The sequence below is a fragment of the Rhinolophus hipposideros genome (genome assembly GCF_964194185.1).
Source record: "Rhinolophus hipposideros genome assembly, chromosome: 12".
Classification (NCBI taxonomy): Eukaryota; Metazoa; Chordata; class Mammalia; order Chiroptera; family Rhinolophidae; genus Rhinolophus; species Rhinolophus hipposideros.
This window is the reverse complement of record NC_138058.1, coordinates 64,826,229-64,833,775: the sequence shown is the minus strand read 5'-3', so window position 1 is coordinate 64,833,775 and position 7,547 is coordinate 64,826,229.

The window sequence follows — 7,547 nt, the reverse complement described above, 5'->3', positions numbered from 1 at the left end:
GGAGGAAAAATAGGTCAGTTTGGAATCTTGTCTTTCTCTACTGCACAAAACAAAATTGAAGTCAAGAAGGGTTTGATGGAGTCTTTTCATATGATAAAAATCACCAGTGTAGTGTTTCTTTCAGACTGAGTAAATGTGCCCCAGCTCAATGTGTATTTCTTTGGGCAGATTAGGAAGAGGAGGGGCCCAAAGGAGGACACTACACAGAAAAGGGAAGTAGAGCGTCAGGGCTTGCCTTCACCCAGCTGACCCCTGGCTGCTTGCTTTTGCTCCCAGCCCAAATTCTGCAAGAAAGTCTCTTCCTCCTAGAAGCTTTCTTGGGGTCCCACTCTGCAGATCCTTACAGCCCCTTGGAATGGCACCAGGACATCAGCTCATATGCACTAATATGGCCAGTCCTGTCTGCATTCATCACTTTCTTCCTTGGGACCCCCAGACTTTTAGATCTAACAACTAAAGGGTTAATGTCTGGCTGAGCACGGGCCTCTAGCCTCCCATCTGGGGCTCTAAGCCAGGGCCACCGTCCTGATTTATGTACCTAACACAGGTTATTTAATATTTGCAGTATTATCCCTGGTAAATCACTAACTGCCTTGAACGTTGCTTCCTTTTCCCAGAAGGCAGGGCCCGTGTCTCCTCCCCTCATTTTTCTTATTCTTCCCATGGACATACAGGGCTTCATTCCAGGAAAAATGCATACCATTGCCACTGGGGTGGCACCTGGAGGAGAGCTGGTGGCAGAGGCCAGCAGCCGTGTAGGCGGGGACCTTGGGCACAGGTTGCCCCTTTGATATTTAGGCACCTAAACTCCACAGGCATTCTCTGGGCTAATCAACGTCTATCAAAACTTAAAATACACTAATCCTTTAACTCAGGGATTCTGCTTCAGTGAATGTACTCTTCAAAAGTCTTTTCACCGGAGCCCAAAGAGGCATGTTTAAATGATAATCAATGAAGTAAAAGTGAAATAAATGTGAGTATTCCAGTATGGTGGAATACTATGCAACACTTTTTTTAAATGAAGTAGATGGTTCATTCCTGACATGAAATGTTTTTCAAAACACATTAGGTTAAAAAAAAAAAAAAAAAAGCAAGTTAAAGAGTGATCTACATAGTATGGCCAAAAATTTCTTAACACAAGAAACATGTGATGTATATAGGCTATATGTATGTAATTTTAAAAAGCTCTAGCAGAGGAAAATAGGATGGGGAGGGACAGTGTAGGAGAACTTGTAACTTTACTCTGTATTCTTCAATGTTAATAATGAGAATATATAATGTGTTTAATTTTTTACATTGGCAGTTCTTTTCTGAATCAATAAAGATGCTTTTTTTTAAATAAAGATGCTTTTAACCTTAATTAATAGCTTCCCTTCAAACAGCTTAAATAATAGGACAATTATTGCATGTACCTGTACCTGCATTACCCACTATATCACCAAAACCTCCACAACACTGGAAGCCCCTCCCACTTTTCAGCTCTGCTATCCCGTGTGGCTCCACCCTCAGCCGGCATTGCTTCCTGCCATCACAACTAACAGCCATGTCCAAAACCAAGGCCACGTTCTCCTAGTGTCTCAGGAGTAAGGAAATAGTTTCCTGAAGGACCCCCCTACACACACACACACACACACACACACACGCACACACGCACACACTCACATACACACACACACTTCTTTTCCCATCTCACTGATCTGAAGTGGGTCCTATGCCTTCCTAAAGCCATCACTGGCCAGGGCATCTTGAGTATCAGTGTGGGTGTAGATTCAACTTCTAGGCGCTTAGATATGAGGGAGTCACTGCTACACCCACTAAATATTTTGATTTCTTAAGGAGTATCAGAGGCGTATAAGGGCATTCTACTTCAAGATGATACAAAACACAACTTGTTTCACCCAACTTCTTCCCATCATGAAGCACTTTAAAAGATAGTTACTTGTTTTACTGTGAACCATTTCAAACACATGATACAGAATAATGTTCCTCAAAAAAATTAAAAATAGAGTTACCACATGACCTAGCAATTCCACTTCTGGATATATACCCAAAGAAATTGAAAACAGGGACTTGAACAGATATGTGTATGTCCACGTTCACAGCAGTATTGACAACAGGCAGAAGGTGGAAGCACCCCAAGTGTCCACTGACGGATGAATGGATGAACAAAATGTGGTGTGTACATACCATGGGACCTCATTCAGCCCTAAAAAGGAAGGAAATCCTGTCACGGGACAACACTGATCAACCTTGAAGATTTTATGCTAAGTGAAATAAACCAGTCGCAAAAGGACAAATACTGTATGATTCCACTTACGGGAAGTCAGAGGAGTCAAACTCACAGGGACAGAAAGTAGAATGCTAGTTGCCAGGGACTGGATGGAGGGGGAAATGAGGCATTAATGGATATGAATAGGGAGTGTTAGTTTGGGAAAATGAAAAAGTTCTGTGTCTGGATGGTGGTGATAGTTGCACAATAATGTAAATGTATTTAGTGGCACTGAACTACACGCTTAAATGGTTAAAATGGTAAATTTTATGCATAATTTACCCCCCAAACTGCAAACAAAACCCTCAATTGCAATCCTAAAAAAAAAGAAAATGTAATAAACACCTGTGCGACTACCACCTAGTTTATCAAAAGTTAACATGTTGTCTCTTTTCTTTTTCTTCATTTTTAATAAAATATTACAGATTCAATTTTCTTTTCAATTTATGTTTTTAGATTCATCCATATTGATACGTGTGGCTCTGGGTCATTTAACTTAATTGCTGCATTATAATTCAATGCATGCATAACCCGCAGTTTATTAATCCCTGGACATTTGGTTGTTTCCAGTTTTTCAATATTACACAGTGCTGCTGTCAATTTTTGTACCTTTGTCCTTGAGTGCATGTGAGACTTTGTCTAGAAGTGGATAAAGCTCCTGGGTTATAGTATAAATATCTGTAGCTTTCTGAAGCATTGCTTTAAGCAATTTCTCTAAACAAATTGCTTTCCAAAGGACTTAACAGCAATTTACACTTGCAGTGGCTGTCGTGAGAGTTCCCATTTTTCTACAACCTCTATGTGACTTGGCATTTATTGGGCCTTTTATATTTTGCCAATCTGATGCAGGTAAAATGATATCTCACTGTCGTTTGATTTTGAGTGGCCCTCCCATTATGAAATTTTTGCTGAAGCCTTTTGCAGCTGACTGCGTGGGCAGGCACTACTGGCTGCTTCCCACGTCTTTTCCCCTCCCCTTTTGCAGTAAAACAACTCCTAAATTTTGGCTGGGCTCGTGGCCACTCGAAATAAAGATTACCTTTCCTCACAACTTTTACAGTGTTGTGTAGCCACATGATCAGGGGTTTGCCAATGGGCAGAGCTGAGCCACAGAAGTGGTGTATGTAACTTCAGGGAAGTGTCATGCCCTTCTCCTTCCCTTTTTCTCGTCCCTCCTGGAGGAATGCAGATGGAATGGCTGCAGTCATCTTGGACCATAAAGTGAACTTGGCAACACAGGCCGTGCATAGCCGAGGACCAGGTTAGAAGGAATGTGGGTTCCTGGCTGTCATGCAGGGACTCATGCAGGATCTCTGGTCCGGCTCCCCACATAAGAACTCAGGACATGGTGAGGACAAAAAGGAACACCCACGGAGCGATAGACAGGGGTCACATCCCACCATACTCTCGCTGGCGGCTGGTTTGGAGACACAGGAAGCAGGAGCCACACTACCCGCAACCCGCTGTCCACTTCTCTCTGCCAACCAACCCCACTTGCTAGCTGCAATCTGCCATGCTAACTGCAATCCGCTCTTGCCAGCTCAGCCACCATCTTCTTGCTAGCCCCCATTTCCTGCTAGCGTAGCCACAGTAGTTATATTAGTGGCCAATGGCTCACTGGTTACAGCTGATGGCCAACTAGCCACGGCTGATGGCCATCACAGTTGATGGCCATTTACTACCTGAGCCAGCACCTTTCCACATGAGGCCGAGAGCCTGGAAACCACTCCTGGCTCTGTCCCCACACTGGCCCATGAAGCACCACAGCAGTCCGGACTGCGCAACCACATGCGCATGATGGAGAAAGTCTTCTGTTTTGCTTCAGACACCGTTATCCTAGATTTTCTACCCCATGCTACCAAATCTATTTCTAACAATACACTGAACAATTCAGTCGTCTACACATGACCACGACAGAGCCAGGAGGACAGTTTTGCCTGGGGAGGAGGGAGAGAAGAATGTTTCTGAAGATGTCGCCAACAAGTGCCTGCAGGAGGTGACCCAGCCAGTTTCCCAGTCCTGGACTATGTGTTAAATTCTAGATTTGACTCAAGGGACCTAACAACCTCTGTACCAAAAAACCAAGAAGGATCTTGTTTGAGACAGAAGGTGTTTCCAGATTCTGAAGCCCATGCAAGCGCTCTGTTCCTCTCATTTTCCTCAGGACAGCTCTTGTGGGGTGCAGGTAGGTAGCATGGCCCCAACCTCCATGGGGCTCCACAGGGAGCCTCTGACCGCCTGCTGTGGGGCTCAGAGGACCAGGTTAGAAGGAATCTGTGTTTGCGTCCACTGTGAGACAGAACTAAGGGTCTAGGAAGTTTCTTTGTTTCTTTTAAGCAATTAATATGTTTGTTCTCATAGAGGTTGAGAACTATAACTACCAGTGTTCTGTTTTCACTTTTGTGCTCAGGTAGCTCCGAAACCACCGGTGATGGGGTTATGGCAAGTGTACTGGACTTTACATCCTGCTCTCAGTTCCCATTCTCACACCTTGCCTCACCCCTGCACTCTGTCTATTTCTCATGTATAGTTTTCCTCATCTTCTTAGTTGCCTCTAATATTCACTAGAATGTCAGCAAGGGAGAGAGAATAAATACATCCTTTGTAAATATGATTGGAATTTACACATCCAAATCAGAGTATTTACCTCCCAAAGTGGTCCCCCTGGGAGACTGTGCTTATCACCTGATGCTGCCCATCACCCTAGGATAGCTTTTTCTTTTTTTTTTGGAGGGTGGTGGAGTATAGTTCCTTCCTTTGATAACTGTGTCCAGAGCTGCTGTGTTGCCCAACTCCAGGACACAATGCTCCCAGTGCCTTCCAGGTAAATTGTTGTCCTTGGAATTGTGCTCTAAGAACTCACATCCGGCAGCACCCAGCCTGAATGGTGCCCCTGGAATTGGGCAACGCAGTAGTGTGACAGCTGCGGGGGAACCTACCAGGACCAGCCCCTGCCTGGATGCTGGAGATACAAAAGGGAAAACATAAGGTTCTCGTGTTCAAGAAGGTCACACTCTTTGGGGAGAAACAGATATAAACAATCACTATAAAACAAGGAAATGTGTGCCACACCAGCCTGTTTACCCGCAGCTGGAGGAAACAACTAATTTGGAATACACAGAAAAGGTTCCAAAGATGAGAGTGGGGCTGGGGGCATGGGGAGAAGCCATTAGAACCTTCCTTAGATGAAGAAACAGGATTTTGGCAGTGCATTCATTTCCTGTGGCTCCTGTAACAAATTACTACAAATTTGGTAGTTTAAAATAACACAGATTTATTTTCTTACTGCTCCAAAGGCCAGAAGTCCCAAATCCATTTCACTGGGCAGAAATCACGGTTATCAGCAGGCTTGCTCACTTCACTCCGGACGCTCTGAAGGAGAATCTGTTCCTCAACCTCTTCCAACTTCTGGTGGCTGCCAGCATTTCCTGGCTTGTGGCCATGTCACACTAATCTTCAGATCTCTTTGTGCTCCATCTTCACATTGCCCTCTCTTCTGTGTAATAAAACCCCCTCTGCCTCCCTCTTAGAAGAATATAGGGGATGGCATTTAGGGCCCACCTGGTGAACCCAGGATAATCTCCCCATCTAAAAACGCTTAACTAAATCACATCTGCAGAGCTGCAAAGACACCTCTCTCCCGATGTTTTTGCCATGGAAGGTAAGTCACGTGTCCCAAGGATGTGGACTTGGCTAGTTAGGGGGCCATTATTCAGCCAACCACAGGCTGGTAAAGCAGAGAGGCTGTTCTAGGGGGTGGGGAACCCAGCAGAAAAGCAGCAAAGAGCTTCAGAAGGTTCAGGAACTGGAAGGAGTCTGCAGTGGCCTGGATGGGCCAGAGCACGGGGCCCTCTGGCGAGAGCTGGGTCACATGAAGACAGCAGTGTGGCTTTGTGTGCCACTGACAGGCCAGGGCAAGAGAAGCCACTGACCTTTCAGAGCAGAGGCGGGACTCAATCAGGTTTGCACGTTAGAAAGATCCTCTCTGCCATTGCAGGGAGGGAGCTGCAGGTGGGTGCATAGGGCAAGCCAATAGAGAGAGAGGACCAAGCCAGCCTTGAGGGGGTGGCAGTGAAGATGAGATGAGGGAAGGGGCAGGATTGGAAAATATGGAGGAGGTAAAATGCAGTAAGGCTCGGAGATGGATGAGGGAGAGGAACTGTGTGACTTTGAAAATCAGTGGTAGTATCTTTCCATCTGGTTTATGTTAATAGCTACCGTCAGGGGGACCAGACGTGTGGTGGCCACTGGGGCTGCGGCAGCACTTTACACAAGTCATGCAGGGAAGTCCCCCTGTAGTTCCTGACTCAGGTGTGGGTCACCTCTGAGCAGCCTTTGGGAGAGGCTTGGACAGGAAGCTCTCTTGAAGGCAGGTGTGCCCATGCCAGCCACACCCTATCTGGTGTAATCAGGTCGATTCACGCTGAGCCACTTCCCAGGGTGAGGCTGCTTTTTCCTGACCAGCCAGTCCCCACGACCTGGGGTCTGAGAAGCCCTGGGCTCTGTCTGACTCAGCCCGTGTTGGAGAGTTGCTGATGGGATGCTGTCAGAACAGGGGAGCAGGGACGCTGAGGGCCGGGTCTCTCTCATCTTCTTCACTCTCGCAGCGAGCAACTGTGTGCAACTACTTCCTGCAAATTCTCAGCACTCCGGTGACCTTGAGCAAGTAACTTAACTCTGCTTAGATTCGTTCCTCTATGAATTGGGGAAACACCAGTACCTACCTCCGAGAGTTGTTGTGAGGATTAAAAGAGATAAGCACTCTGAAGGGCCAATACGGTGCCGCCCAGCTCACAGGTAAATGCTACCTGCACATTAATGAGGCTGAAGGTGTGACGGTGGAACTGGGAGAGGCAGATCGACTTGGGTTTGAACCTCAGCTTTACAGCCCTCTCTCCCCATTCGACCTGGGGCAAGTTCCTTAAACATTCTGGACTCAGACTGTTGTGAAGAAGAAGTGAAATAGTGCAACAACACTTAGCACTTTACCTGGCACCAGACCAGGTAAATAGAAATAATCATTAGAGAAGTTAAGCACGCTGAAGTTCCCCACAGGAGACTCTGGAATGGGCTCTGAAGGGATTCCTCAGCTCACAGCAGCCACGGTGTAGAGGGCATGGTGTCATGTAGGTGCAGGTACCCTGTGTGTAGCTCGAACACACACACACACACACACACACACACACACACACACACACACACACTGGTCCAGTCTCACCTGGAGGTTACATACACAAATTCACTCCACAGCTAGAAGGTGACTCTGATTCTATTACAG